The sequence below is a fragment of the Sceloporus undulatus genome, chromosome 2 (assembly GCF_019175285.1).
Source record: "Sceloporus undulatus isolate JIND9_A2432 ecotype Alabama chromosome 2, SceUnd_v1.1, whole genome shotgun sequence".
Taxonomy (NCBI): domain Eukaryota; kingdom Metazoa; phylum Chordata; class Lepidosauria; order Squamata; family Phrynosomatidae; genus Sceloporus; species Sceloporus undulatus.
The window spans coordinates 80083157-80099494 of NC_056523.1; the positions used below are offsets into that span (position 1 = coordinate 80083157).

The following is a 16338-nucleotide window of genomic DNA, read 5'->3' on the forward strand; positions in this document are numbered from 1 at the left end:
ACCTACACTTGTCTGACAGCTTTGGCCTTGTGCTGTCAATGCTATACAATGGATCCCAGCATCTCTTCCCAAAAGCTGAATATGCAAGCTTCCAAATAGAAAAAATGAAATCAGCAGCTGGGATTCATGCTTTGCTTATTGCCTGGAGCTTAATGCTATGTGTGGGAGGGCTTGGAAAGAATCAGGACAAAGTGCTTTAAAATCTCTCTGAAGTTGAGTTGGTTCAGGCTGCTAATGAACCTGTTCAGGGCAGTCACATTTAGACTATGATGCTTTGACTCTGTGATGTAAATTCATCTATCAGACACACTATCTGCTGGGATGGAAGGCAGCTTCTGTTAGACCCCTGCCTCTTTCTCTAGTGTTTAATCTATAGACAGGTGTCTAACAATTCTCTATTGTTCATCATATATCACCAGAAACCCTTCCAAGTCAGCATGGGCCTCTACCATTTTCCATTCTTTGATTTGCTTTATGAAACCATACCTCAGCCTTCCTCTTCTTTTTAAGATTCCTTTCAATGATACATTGAATTACATGAGTCACCATGTACAATATAATATTCCTTAGGATATGTCCTATTCTGCTTGACTGATTCATCCGCAAACTTCAGCAGCCCTTGTGTATCTCCAGTTTGTTCAGTGGAGACTGGAGTGATGAACCTATTCTGCATTGCCATCCAGCTTTTACTGGAGCTATCCAAAGTGCTGAACTCTATCACCCAAATCGGTACAAAACCTTAGATAGCTCCTATAAAATATGGGCTGAAAATATGCCATTTTACCGACACTGGAACAACCAGATACCACTGCCAAATAATTTGCTACTTGTTTCCTTCCTATCTATTTCACAGTCTTCACAGTCTTCTCCAATACAAATCTCAAACGTCCTTTTCCCCATTTCCTCTTTTATCTATCCTTCACAGATATACAGAGTTATACCCTAATGCATATATGCTTATGTCTTCTTTTTTTAAAACTTGAATGCATCCATTCTGGCAGATTTACTATGGTAAATCTTGTCTCGCTCTGCTCAGTGAACACTCTGCTTCAAACACATAATGGCCTTACCTTGATAGAACACATTCACCTTAGCTACTATATTTGCAAATGGAGGAGAGTTATACTATTTAAACAGCAACAAGAGATGTGCAACTCTTCAAAAGTCATTAAACTACAAATCCCATTATCTTTCACCACTGTCTATGCTGGCTAGAGCTGATGGAAGTTATATGTCAGTATCAGAAATTGTTCTTATTCTGCTTTAAATTTACAGTAGATTTATATTAAGATTGAGGCCAAACCAAGGAGGATCTAAAAAGAAAATATGAAGAATTGAACACTGAAATACTGAATACTGGAACAATTAGAGGCTTCCTTTAGAGTAGGAGTGGGCAATTTAGGAAATGACAACTCTAGTTCCCATCAAGCCTATTCAAAATAGCCAGTGGTAAGGATTGATGTACACTGCTACAAGTGTCCCCTGCCCAGCCCAGCCCTTTCATGACAGGCTTATTCTTTGTGCCCCCCCCCCCCCCCCCCGGTGATATCTTAAGAAACAGTCTTTAGACATGTAATTCAGGATTCACCAACTGAGGGGCCATAACAGTCTTCTTCAACTCAACAGCCTGTGTACATGCTGAATGACAGTTCCTATAATCATGAAGAAAATTGACTATGTTTTCTCAAGGTGACAGGAGTTGTAGTCCAACATGTATGACTGGTGATGGACTGGAGAAAGCTATGCTGTAAGATGCAGCAAACGAGATGCTATTAAGAAAACAAATATGGAAACATTCTGCTGGTGGACCCATTCTTCCTGGAAAGATACATCCCCACAGGAGATGGAATCGGTATGGTTGTGAGCAGGGAGATACAAGGGAGAAGTACACTTAATGCTATATTCTGTACCCCTCTGATCTATGGTCATACCCTGTTGACAATACAATTTTATAGCAATAGCAAGTACATTTCTATACCGCTTATCAGTGCACTTAAGCACTCCCTTAGTGGTTTACAAAGTATAAGCCAATTGCCCCCTACAATCTGGGTACTCATTTCAGTGACCTCGGAAGGATGCAAGCCTGAGTCGAGCTTGAGCCATTTGCTGGTATTGAACTCGCAACCTTATCATTTGTGAGTACAGGCATTTAAGCACTGCGCCACCAGGGCTCTTAAGTTTACAGTAGCAAACTTTGCATAAATAGGGCTGTCCATGCTGATACTGAACTTCCCCTACTCTTTCAATGCAGTATAAGATATGGTGTAACTCAACACCCAATTACAGAACATCACCACCAATATATAGACTTCACAGAGGAAGCCCTGTATTGTGTGACATGACAGGTATGTGTAGCATGGGGCTACATATATTGTATCTCTGGTCTCCCCAAACCAATGGATTCAAATTGCAGGAAAGGAGATTCTGATCAACTATCAGGAAGAACTTCCTGACAGTAAATGCTGTTTGACAATGAAACAGACTATCTCAAAAGGTGGTGGACTCTCCTTCATTCAAAGTTTTCAAACAGATGTTGGATGTCCATGTAGTGTTATGGCTAAGGGAAGGGCTGTTATGTGTATTAGAGAAATTAAAGTAAAACATGATTATGCATATGAAGTATAGTAGATGTAAGAAGGTAAGGATTTATTGGCAGGGGATGAGAGTATGGAATGCTGGGAGTGACTGGTGATTGAATGTTTGAATAGGTTTTTAAAAGGCTGGTTTGTAGGACAGTTGGTCAGTTAGGAATTGAGTTAGAGATGTAGTGAGGATTACAGTGTGAAAAGAGATGTTAGGTCAGATAGTTAGGAGTTGGCTAGTTAGATAGATGAAAAGAAGATGTGAGTTAGAGTTAGCTAGTTAGAGCTAGTCAGGATTTAAATGTTACACAAATAACTTTTAATTTTATGCTGAACTTCTGTTTAATAAACTGTTTGTATTATATACTTGTGCCACTAAGAACACTATATAAGGCTTATTGGAATGCCTGAGTTCAGATACACAATGTCTGTGGTGGTGGCGGCAGCTATTCAAGGGTGGTGGTGATCAGTGGTAGAATTGGAAGAATAACATTTTGCACAGGGACCACAAGGGCATCGAGAAAGTTCCCACATTTGCAGTGAGACAGGAGAAATCCTCACATTTGGTGGTAGAAGTAGGGATAAATAGAAGCCCTCACAGTCCATTCTGTCAGGGATGTGTTATCTGTGTTTTCCTGCACTGGAAGGCAACTGGTCTACATGACTGTTGGCACCCCGTCCAATATGCTTCTATGCTGTGCTCACTTACAGTTTACAAGGGAGAACTCTGGTAGTGAGAAACTATTGAAAAAGTCATTTTGCATACAAAGGGGGAGAGATGTTTGAATAAAACAGTCTGGCCTTAGAGTACACAGGGTAATCCAAGTACATTGCTAAAATATCTCTGGTCAGAACTTTTAAAAGATATGTCAAGGCACAAACATTCAGATCAAACTCCACTCCCAACAACTGTGGGCAGCAGGAAAGAGCACCTTATGGAGGTATGCAAGGGAAGTAGAGAACATTATGTACAACAAATATAAGTGCTGTGATGCAATCTCTTCTGTCTCCTCTCCTTCCAGTCCCCCTTTCTCTGTGCATTTACTATGTCCTGTACAAACTGTATTTCTCTAATACTCCCCCCTCCAACACTGAAGAACAGCATCACCTCACAAGGAATGCACTCATCCCTCAGCTCTCATAGGGCAATGGCTAGATGCTACAACCACTCTCTCTGCTGGCCCTAAATGTACCAGCACCTACACCTCACAAGATCAGGACCCAGATGGATACAAAAAAAAAAAAAATACCCACCACACACACAATGTTTCACTATAGCTCCTGAAGGGAAATGAAGTTGTAGTCACTACAGTTGTAGTGATGGAGATTTGTTTGCTCCTTCTGCTCTATCCTCACATACACCAGTTGTGTATTCATGTCCAGGGATTGTGTGATCCAGATTCTGGTCTGTCTCTTCTTCTCTCTCTTACCTTTATTTTCCACAGGCTGCCTCCACAGTTACAGAAACCAACCTGACAATGGACAGTAGCAATGATCAAGAAGCTCAGGCTACTCTGTACCTAGGTTGTTACCCTGCTGGTTCCAGGTAGGGCCTTGGGTCTTGCAAACTGATTACCAGCATCATCCTTGATGGGTTAGGATTGGCAGTTCTTCCAGGGGTACTTGTCTGTCATTTTAATATAATTTTTGTATTTTCTGGCAGTTCCTTTTCCCCTCCCCTTCCCAGACAGTTAAATATAAGCTAAAGTGACTGATCTGCTGCTATGGTGGCAGCATTTCTCTACATTTACCACAGGCTGGCTGCCCACCATAATTAGAATACTGGATAGGACTTGCTCACCTTGTTGGTTAATTCCAAAATGATGCCAGAAAATTCTGTTTCACATAATGTCTAACTGATATGTGAAAGTCTCTGTCAAAAGTTACCTTTGAGGACAAGAATTTAACTATGAGTTGATGTAAGACTGGAGAGCTCTATATATGATAAGTAAAGCAATAATAATAGGTGTTACATAGCTGGTGGAGAATAAATGTTTTTGGGTAAAAATGTCAGCACATTATGAAAAATCAGGAGATAATATACCTCAAAAAGGTCAGATGCTAATGTACACTCTGTGGTGGCTGTTCACCTCCCTGCCTGAAATTCCAGCAAATGTTCTTGTCACAAATAGAAAACTGACCTAATTTGGCAATTCCTGTGGAAATGATATATGTGCTAGGAAATTAATTGGGTTTAAAGACTGACTCAGTGCAGCCTGAGCCGAAGGGCTTTCAGTAACACTGAACCAGCTACCGATCACCCTTCTTGTTTAGCAGATATCACTATCGTGGGGATTGTTAAGGGTCTACTGAATACAGATTCCAGTAACATCTGGACAATGCTTCATGGCATACATATTAGACCCAGTTCCTCCTTTTCAGATCAACCTCCCTGTCTCCCAAAGAACTAGGCAAATCTGTGATCCAGTAAATTGGTAGGGAATGATTTTGCACAGCACAGTAAAAAGGTCTGCAATACAGTAGGAGAAAAAGGTAAATAAAACAGCTTCCAAGTTGAAGCAGACAATTTGGGGGCTTTAGCATGGCTTTGGATGCAATCCAAAATTACTAAAAGGGGGATATATGGATTATTGGCAAATTTTCCTTCCATGCACTAAATGCCAGGTGTCTATCCAGCTCATATAACTCTTTATGCAGGATGACCAGATGTTCTAACTGCAAAGGAGGAGGAAGCACTTCAAAATGCAGGACATTCAAGAAAAATGTAGGGCATTACATAAAGGCTAAAAATACTAATATAAATATAAATCCATGCTTCTTAGTCATGCTCAAAATGGAGGACATTTTGAAATTCCTCCTGGATGGAAGCTTGAAATGTCAGACATGCCCTGGAATAGGGGGACATCAGGCCACTCTGTCCTTATGAGGAAAGGCGTATGATTTTCTGCATTGGACATTACCTGGGCATATAGAAAAAGCACCCTCCTTTCAATGCTCCCAAGCCGAATTTGAAACCATTCACTACTTGGGTTGCAGAAGAAATGCACTGTCTATGTTCTGTTGCATGATCAAGAACTTCAGGCAGGAAATGGGCTGAAGGCCTGAAGGGCGGGGTATAAATACCGTAAATAAATAAAATAAATAAAAATTAGGAAGGGCCTTCTCTGCGGGTGCTCCCAGGCTGTGGTATTCCTTCCCACAGAAGGTCAAGTTGGCTCTTTCCTACAGATTTTTATTTAAGCTGATCTTCTTAAATAGGACTTTAGCTGTTAATGGATTGAAACAGAAAGGTCCTGTATGGGATGTGCTATTCTTTTTATCTTCTGACTGTTTTAAATGGGTTTTTAACTGTTTCCGGTAACTGTTCTAATATGACTGTTTACTAACTTTTGAACTTTTTTTATTGGGTTTTGAACTGTACTTTGTTTTAATGCATATTGCAAGCTGCCTTGAGTACTATACAAGGAAAAAGGTGGGATATAAATTGAATGAATAGTGATTTTCACTCTTTAAAAAAATAATCTGACTACTTAGTCTAGGTGGATACAATAGTTGCTCAACACTAGTGTATAGATTTTATAACTATTTCCTTATTCAAGCTGCCCAGTAGTATATTGCAGGTATGTACAATACACTCAACAAATAAATATTTAAAAGGATAATAAAATCGATGAAAGTGTGGCCTTAATTTATTAGGATATAAGTCAGGAAATGGTTGTTTGACAGGAGAAATCTTCAGAAGAACAAACCCAAATTCAAGGCATGTCATAAGGAAAAGGTAAAGGTTTCCCCTTTGACATGATTGTCTAGTCATGTCTGACTGTAGGGGATGGTGCTCATCTCCATTACTAAGCCCAGGAAGCCAGAGTTGTCAAAGATGACTCTGTGGTCATGTGGCCAACATGACTGCATGGAACGCTGTTACCTTCCTACCATAGTAGTACCTATTTATCTACTTTCACTTTTACATGTTTTCATACAACCAGTTTGGCAGAAGCTGGGACTAGTGATGGGAGCTCACACCATCATGTGTTGCTTGGGTCTTGAACTGCTGATCTGCTGACCTTGCCATCATCACAGTCAGCGTCTTAACCACTAAGCCACTACGTCCCTACGCTAAACCACCACAACCTTACATAGGGAAACAATACACTAAATGCCCTACTCTTTTGGTAATCTCCATGTGCAATCAAAGGGGGCTTCTCAGTGATCAGGCAGAACACTCACACAGGAAGAAGACATGCCCACAAGATGTCTCACCTCACCTGCTGGATTTGAACAACACAAGTAGGTATATAGATAGAGAAGAAATGTATTGCTCTTTACAATTAGCAAATTGTTGGCTTGGGCACTATATCAGGGAAAGTGTGGACTCTGTGGACCAGAGATCTATCCAGTGATGTGATCATGGAATGCACAGATTCTTCACATCTCTACATCCAAGCAGTCTGAAATATGTGGTTTATAAGCAGGACATTTTTGGAGGCAAGGAACGTTTAATCTCTCCTGAGAATATAGCAATTAATATATTTTCCCTTTTAAAAAGTTTCCATCTTTTATGCTGCGAAAGAACACTGGAAATGTAACTGCAGTTCATGTTAATAGCCTGATAGTAGGAACATGAAAAGCAATATTATACTCAGTCAGAATCTCCAAGGTTTCAGAATATTTTTTCCAATCCTTAAGAAATCAAAACATTCTGATTGTTAAAGTGTGTGCAGTACAGTGTTTAAATCAATATGTGACTGAGATTTCTGGAGGCTTGCCATTTCTGGACATCTGAAGTAGGCCCAGAACATAAGAAGTCTGCAAGCTCAGAAAAAGGGCCCATCTAGGCCAGGATTCTGTCCCCAACCATGGTCAACTACCTAAAAGTGACAGCCTTGCCACTGCTATCTCTGTGTCCCCCTGTGCATCTTTAAATCTGGGCTTTCTGGTAGATAGTGTTCAGAACATCATGTTAACAGAAAAGCTAAATGAAAGAGAAAATGCTACTAGAGATAACCAAGATCATTCTAAATTCTATGTGACATGGTATGGGTTTTTTAGTTATAAAATGAAAATGCCAGTCTTTTCTCTGGATAGTTATGAATCACAAACTTGATACACCTCATTGTACCGAATCTCAGATGTATTGTTTGTTATATTTGTTTCTAATACTAGCAAATCTTTAAAATACTAATAAAAATTAAATCTGGTTTTTCCATATGCTCATTAATATTGTGGCTAATACCCAGCCATCTGTTCTCCTTAAATTTCTCCAATCTCATCTGAGAGTAATCTAAACCCATAGCCATCGCAGCATTAAGCCATGAATGCAGTAACAACACTTTGTTGGAGGTACTTATGCTGCTCAGAATGTATTGTAAACAATTCTATTGACTGATCCTGAGTTCCAATATTATAAAAGAGGAAAAAAGCTTTCACTTATCTACTCTTGTCTCGTTTTTTTTAAAGTAAACCTCTTATCAATCATCTTTTTGCTAAGCAAAATAGCCCCAACTATTTCTACTTATCCTCAAGTATGTGTGTTGGTCAGTTTTCCACACTGATTCCAGATCTGCAATATCTTTGGATATATAGTCACACATTTCAGCCAGAAAACATCTCATGCCTTCTTATCTAGCTATTTGAAATAGCAGTTATTTGGAATGGTATATATCAAACTTAGTTCCTTGAGTAACATGCTCTGATGTTAGTGAAACAAAAAACTTTGCCTACACAGAGAGAGCTTCTGTGTAGGAAAATAACATAGTATCTGCATTATGTATATACAGCATATACATACTCTGGGAATCCACACTCACTTACAGCTTCCCAACAAGTACCCATGCAACTCATGGTCCAGATATGAGCACAGCAGGCTCATCTCACCCTATTAAAGTTCACCATTCAGATTCACTGAAGGTGTTGTCCTTTGAAACCTAAGAGAGACATACTCATATAAGCCATACAGGGTGAAGCAACAGTTCAAACAAGAACACAGCTAGTGTTTCTAAATCTAAAAATAGCAATTCCACAGGAAGCAACTTGTGAAACCCCCAAACAGGTAGGGATGACTCTTGCTGGAGCATATGCGGTGAGGAGCAATGTACAGACATTCCTTTGGCTATGAGTATTCTCAGACTTGGCTCTGTACTGACCAGTTCTATTTCAGAAAAGAATAAAGCCACCCACAGAATTGCTCAGCCATTAGACAGCACTCACAAACACCCAAACCCAACTCATACTCACAAAAGAAAGTGTAGGATATCTGAAGACCATGGCTGTCTTGCAAAGAACCCAAAAGATTACATGTATATAAGAATATATACAATATATGCTATATAAGAAGAAGCCTCTTGCATACAGGTAATCTTTTGGGTTCTTTGCTTATGTTACCATTATGTTACCTAAAAGTTGACAGACTTAATTTTTAAATCAATGTCATTTAAAACAAGATGACAGAAACTATGTTCATGGGGGGGGAGGGTATCTTCAGGTATCTAATAACCTCTCCACTTCTAATAAGAAAATGAGAATAAAATTTACTAGTACCAATATAATCCCATCAAGAAAAAAAACCCAAGCTATTTAAGTCAAACATGCACTCATCAAATAGTATTATGAGACTGCCATCCTAAATCAACTTAGCTGATTTGCGGTATTCCTAGTTGGACATCAACACACACAAAAGCTACCTTACACTGAATCAGACCGATGCTCAGTTCAGCTCAGTGCTGTCTACTTTAACTGGATGTGACTAGTTTCTAGGCATAGGTCTTTTCCAATCCCTCCAACAAATAGACTCCTGAGATCCTTTTCCACTGGGTCTAAAGCAGGGGGTGGGCAACTTGCAGCCCTTCAGCTGCTGCTAGACCGTAACTCCCATGATCCTTCAACATTGACTATGCTTGCTAGGGCTGATGACAGTTGTAATTTGACAACATCTACGAGGCCATAAATTGCCCACCCCCATTCTAAATTCAGACCCACTGCATACAAAAACATGATCATCCACAATATTATATTCTTGAAAACTTCAGCTTTTCTTTTCAAAGGCACTGCTATATTGTTATAGGTAAAGGTAAAAAGGTAAAGGTAGTCCCTTGACATGAATGTCTAGTTGTAACCGACTGTAGGGGATGCTGCTCATCTCTGTTACTAAGAACCAGGGTTGACCACCTATTCATGGTCATGTGGCCTGCATGACTGCAGCCAATGCTGTTGCCTTCCCACTGAAGTGGTGCCTATTTATCTACTTGTATTTGCATGCTTTCGAACTGCTAGGTTGGCAGAAGCTGGGACTAATGATGGGAGCTCACCCATTATGCAGCACTCGGGCCTTGAACTGCCAACCTTCCAATTTACAATCATCAGAACTGGCGTCTTAACCACTAAGCCATCACATCCCCTATACTGTTATAGACAGACATTTATGTCTGAAGGCGTAAAAGCAATGTGCAAGAGGTCTCATTAAGGGTTGGTGCAGGGGGCCCTCAATTTCCCACTTGACTTTTGAGGCCTCTAGTCACTTACATTCCTTTGATGTCCTTTCTGCCATGACACTATTTCTTGACAAACACATTCTAAATTCTTGTTGTGTGTCTTTACATAGATGTTTCTGACTTCTGGCAACCATAAGGTGAACCCATCATGGGCTTTTTTGGCAACATTTGTTCAGAGGGGGTTTGCCTTTTTCTGAGGCTGAAAGAATGTGACCTACCCAAGGTCAGTCAGTGGGTTTCCATGGCTGAGTGGGGATTCGAACCCTAGTCCCCAGAGTTGTAGTCTAATGCTCAAACTACTACACCACACTGTCTCTCTTCTAAATTCTAGAAGAACCCATGCTGGATCAAAGCACACAAACTGAATCATTTTTGCACAGCATTTTCCTCTAATAATTGAGGGGAGGCACAAAAAAGGAAAGCTATTCTTGGGGTGAGGAATGCCATTAGCTTTAATGTCTGCCTTTATTCACCTACTGATGTAACACACTGGATTATTTTTAGAAGATAAATCCAGAACAAAATGGGTGCAGCAACTACATTGGTGTCTCTGACAATTCCTGCAAAGAGCAAGAAATACAAACCCAAGCATCATAAAACTCTTAATTGAGTTGCCAGCCTCACAAATACAGCTTGGATTCCTTTGCCAAAAGAGAGGATATAATAAACCATAGGCCAACATTAAAAGTTCTTCTAATATTCTGAGGCTACTTCTGCACACACCAAATAAGTTCAGGTAAATAAAGAAAAGAAGAAAGGGCCTTGATACGAGCGATGCCAAGATGTGCAATTTGTAATAATGAGAACATTTTTATATGCCCTTCTGAGCCAGAGACAATCCTGTTTGTGATCTGGATTATACTTTGCTTGTGGCACTGTTTGATGATATACATCTGGAAATCAACAAAAGAAGAGCTTGTGCAATGTTGATCTTACAGGTCTTTTCCAGGGTTTGACATAGTTGGGAATTTCCCTCAAGGATCGGTGAGCCTGGGGGCTTTTGTGTTCCCCTGTAGCATGTGGCTTGCCTTGTAATATGAGACATTTCAAGCTATCTTTGCCCTGTACCCACTGTCTGTTTTTGGCAAACTGTGCTGTGTACTGTGCAGCTTGATCTGGGGGTGGAGGGATATGCTGCTTTCTCTATGTGAATGTTCATGCCTTTCTCTCCCCTCTAATGACATGATTCTGTTCATATCAAAGGTGACAGTGCTGTAACTATGGTTTGATGGCAAGCCTGTGAGTGGCAGCAGTGAAGGTCTTTAATCTATTCTGGGTATTTTCTCCAGAATCCTCCTCCACAAGATGTCATTTTCTCCTACCTAACCTATTGTTAACATCTGAAGATAGGCATCTGCAAATATGATGAGGTGTCTCAGACCAGTTTTTTTTTAATTCCAGACCCTGCAGCCTTGCTGCCAGACAGTGTAAACTGGAGCCAAGTTGAGATATCTGTATGGCGGCCAGATGCAAATGAAGGCAGTCTTCCTGTAGCTTTAACAAATGTGTTGAAGTGGTGATTTCACAGTGGGTGCAGAGTGCCTTGCAACTTACGTTATATCCATACTGGACAAATAACCCAGTTATTTGTCCAGTATGGCTACAGCCCTAGACCTCCTGAAATTCCCCCTTACAGCCAGAGTCGGCTTAGATCTTTATAAAATATCTGTCCACCTGAAATATTTACAATATTCTAAAAGGGATTGCGCACACACACACACACACACACACACACCGTCAACTCTTTCGCCTTCCTTTATATACTGCCCTGCTTAACCCTCTTCTCTCCTTTTACAAATGGGGGCAAACCTTTCTGCTGGCAGTGTTTCACACTCCTTCAGGGTGGTCTCTGCCAACAACAGGGTCAAATTCCTAGCAGAAGGGAGCCACCTCTTTGCAATGTGTTCCTTCAATTCATTCTCTAGTTAACCCACAGTGATCTCAGAGTAGGGACCTCCAAGTGGAATGCTCTGCCTTGTGTTTTGCCTCAGAAGGAACTGAAGTGATGGATTTCACGGTTCCTTTCTTATTAGGAATAATGCAGGTCAAGAGGAGAAGTGGGAGAAAGGGCAGCAGAACCAGCAGTTCTAAATCCAAGTCAGGTCTCCCAAGAACCTGTTTTTAAAAGCAGCCGGAATAACTCCCGCAACTTGGATTCATTCTCACAACTGGAAGCATGGATTTCAACATACAGTGCACATAAAGAAAAGCATGCTCTCTCTTGCTGCTCGGTGGTGAGACTAAAATCTCACAACCCAAGGACAGCATTCATTCATACAATATATAAAAAGGCCTGGTTAATCCATATTCAAGTCATCTGGAGCTTTTGCCACTCTCCATCTAAAGACAAGCCTTGATGCTAAACCGCTTTCTAGAGAACAACTCCAGGTTGTTGGCCATGCAGCAAAGCAGTAACATCCCAAATCCAGCAAACAGGTATTCACAACATCCACAAAAAAGGCATCAGGGCTTTGTGGATTTTTGAACGTTATTGTGATTTCTGGATGTTGCCTTACTTCCAGGCAAGTGTTTATGTGGCTTGGTGTTGTGGGCCTCCCAGTCATTTCTGACTTGCGGCGACCCTATTGTGGGGTTTTCCCGTCAGGATTTTTGTTCAGAGGGGGTTTGTCATTGCCGACCCCCGAGGCTGAGAGAGTGTGACTTGCCCAAGGTCACCCAGTGGGTCCCCAAACCCCCAAAGCCTGAGAGGTGGCAGACAGAATGCTATGAGCTCAGCTTTTGTGGGCATCATCCGATGCGCTGCTTCTCAAGTCTTTGAAAGAGGCGCAGTCTATTCCATCCCGAACAACAACCACACGAGACTCACACAACCCCGCCGCAGCCCCAGGCCTCCCAGAGCGCCGTCCGGTGGAGCCAGATCGGCAGCTACTTAGACAAACTCGCTCGCCGGAATGGAGGTCCCAATGGCAAGATCGGGGCCCCAAACACACACACTGCCCCCCCCACAGGCCAGAGGGGCCCATGTCCTCCTTTTCCCGGACACGTCCCCCATTCTAGTCCAGGAAGAGGTCCTCCATCGGATCTGTCTGTTGCTCTGAGCTTTCCTTTGGGCATGCCCTCCATTGCCCCCGGGAGAGGAGGGGGCACCTGAGAAGGAGGAGCAGGCGCCTCCCCACAAAGCAGCACCTTCCAGGCAAATGGAGCGAAGAGAAGCTCCACAACAAGCTCCAACTCCCAGAACCCCCTAGCCTTGGGCCAGAACAAGAGTTAAAGCGATGCCAAACCGGGGTATTTCTCCAGTGTGGATGGAGGGAAATGACCAGGGTTAGAAGGCCAGAGCAGGAGCCCCGAGGGTCCCGCCTTGAGCCGGCTCCTCACTCACCATGCCGCCTGAGGCTGCCTGAAGCCCCCTCGCTAAGGCGGGATCGCCTCCATCCCGGCGCCGGGCGCCTGCCTACCCTCGCAGAGAGTTGAACGCCGCTCGGCGGCGGAGAAGCAGCGCCGGCTGGAGAGCAGCCAGCCAGAGAGGCAGGACCGGCCTGGAGCCTCCCCTCCCCTCCCTCCGCACCTCTGCTCCCGGAGGAGGAGGAGGAGGAGGGAAGGGCGAGGGAGGCGGCAAAGCCCGGCCTGGATTCCCCTCCCTGCCCCCGGCTGGGAAGAAGGGCCAGGGGTGGCCACGCGCCCTCCTTTCCCCGGACACGTCCTCCATTCCCGCCTTCTGCCCCAGGAGGAATGCCCAAACCTCCTCCATGCAGAGCAGGGGCCGATCGTGTCTATGCCGGGGCTGGGAGCTCGCAGGCGGCCACGTCCCTGGATCTTTCCTCAAAGTCCTACGTTTTAAAGTCCTCCGTGTCCTCCCTCGCGGCGAGGATGAGAAGGAGCCAGGGGGAGCCATGCCCCAACAGCAAAGCAGGACAAGGGACCCCAGCATGTACCACAATGTACGAAAGGATGTTGCATTTGAATTGACATTCTCACATGCTGTACCAATGGCATCGATATGTATCTGTGCCTTGCTTCCACTCCACCAAATGCATCTGAGGAAGTAGAGTGAAGTCTAGGGAAGCTCCTGCTGCCAGCTTCCTTCTTTCAGTCAGTCTCAAAGGTGCTGCAAGATCTCTCTGCAGACTCTAAGAAAGAAGTTGGTAACAGGAGCTCTCCCCAGATACACCTGAGAAAGTAGACTGAAGTCTAGGGAAGCTCCTGCTGACAGCTTTTCTTTCAGTCTCCAAGGTGCTCACAGACTGAGGCCAAGAAAAATGTATGCTATTACAGAATAAGAGCTAAAAACACTATTATAAATATACATTCATTTAATAGGGTTTATTTTAGAGTTACATTGTTGTTGTTGTTGTTGTGTGCCTTCGGGTCATTTCCAAATTATGGCAACCCATAGGAGTTTTCTCTGAAGATGCCATCCACAGATGCTGGCAAAAGGTCAGGAATAAACTCTTCCAGAAGACAGCCACATAGCCTGGAAAACCTACAGAAACCTATGGATGCCGGCCATGAAAGCCTTTGACATTGGTTTTTATGGGGTTTTCTTGGCAAGTTTCTTCACAGGGGCTTTGCCATTGCCTTCCTGAGGCTGAGAGCATGTGATTTGCCCAAAGCCCCCCAATGGGCTTACATGGCCAAGCTAGGATTCGAACTGCGTTCTCCAGTCAAGGTTTGGCCCCAGAGTTTGGGGCACCTTTGTTTCTCTAGAGGGGGAAAGGACAGCAAATGTAGGTTTTGAGCTTGGGCTCTACTGGGCAGCATGTCTCCGCTGCAAATGGAAACAGCCTTCAAAACTAGCTTTAGGGGTTTATCACACAGGACAGATCCCATGCAGAAACTGGAATTAAATTAAACTGGAATTAAATTTGCAGTAAGGACAGGCTGCCAAGGAGATTAATTTCTCAAAGGGGAACAGCAAACCTGGTGTTACTCAATGGGCTTCTTATTCATACTCCAAATGAAGGACATTTTGGAATTCCTTCTGGAGAGAAGGTTTAAACAGAGGACATGTCCAGGAAAAAGAGGACACCTGGTCACCCTGGGAGGCTGATTAGGTGGCACTTACTTTGGGTGTAGCCCCACTCACACAGGTGGGGTTAGGTCAGGATACGCAGTCAATTCATTCATTCCCATAGAGCAAGAAAAATGTTAGCACTCTGAAGCACTGAATGCAAAAACTACTGAAAATAGAAGCAGCAAATATGGAGTAACATCAAAAATAGAGTGCAAAAGAGGGGAAATCTCAGTTTAAAAGATGGAAATTGTTCTTCGTATAACTAAAATACAGTTTTGTACAGACTTTGGTTGCAGTGTCAAAGTTCAAGTGGGGTTTCTTCCAGGAACGGTTGTTTTGATCTTAAAAGCTTTAAAAACAAGAAAGAATGTAAAATCTGTGTTACAATATCTGTGGAGTGAAGTGCAGAGGCTAAACTTGAACCTGAGTCCTAATGTGCTTCAAGCCATAGTTCAACAGCACTTCAAGGTAAGATGTCTGTACCTTTAGTTTTCTCACCTGTGAAATAGGAATGTTGCTGTTGTGTTCCTTCAAGTCGTTTCTGACTTACCACGACCATAAGGCATTTGCCTGTCATTGGGTTTTCTTGGCAGGTTTCTTCAGCAGGGGTTTGCCCTTGCCATCCTCTGAGGCCAAGAGAGTGTGTCTTGCCCAAGGCCACCCAGTGAGTTCCCATGGCCGAGCCAGGATCCGAACCCTGATCTCCCAGTGTCTATGTCCAACACTCAAACCACTACACCACACTGGCTCTCTGAAATGGAAATAAGGGTAGTCTGTTCACAAAGGTGTTATATGAGTCATAAGGTAATCTCACTGAAGATGCTTTGTAGTGCTAATGAACATGGTGTTCAAATGGTCTGTGCAATTCATGCTGGGTTTGCTTCACTCAACTTTAATGATCAGTATTTTTAATGTCCATCTAGGGTCCAGGGCTAAGAATACTAACTTTATAAGAGGGGAAAAAACATAATTATGCATTGCAACGGCATTACCCAGCAATAGTTGGTTCATAAGGCAATGATCTCTACACTCCTACCCTGTGACTCAGATCACCCCAATTTAAGAAAGATTGTATAACAAGAGAAAGGAAAGGATCAATTGTGAAGGAAAAGGAAAAGAATAAAAATAACCAAAAGAAATAGAGAAAGAGAAGAAAAAGTAGGAAGAACCTGTGATCAAGTCTGGAAAGGAAAAGTTGTTTTTTTAAAAAAAGAAAATGTAAATGAACTTCTACAATCACACAGCTCAATAGATATTCATCTGACAAATTCTAAACATGTTTAAACACAATCCTACACAATAATCTCCACCACTTCACTTTGTATGTTTTGTA

General features: G+C 42.6%; 1 protein-coding gene across 1 annotated transcript in view; it reads right to left on the reverse strand.

The window, feature by feature from the left end:
* The window catches only part of N4BP3 (NEDD4 binding protein 3), a 32395-nt gene extending 18872 nt beyond the window's left edge, over positions 1-13523 (reverse strand). The window contains exon 1 of the mRNA XM_042447280.1: positions 13374-13523. The gene's annotated coding sequence lies outside the window, so the exon portion shown is untranslated. The remainder of the gene's footprint in view (positions 1-13373) is intronic.
* Between the last annotated feature and the right edge of the window lie 2815 nt (positions 13524-16338).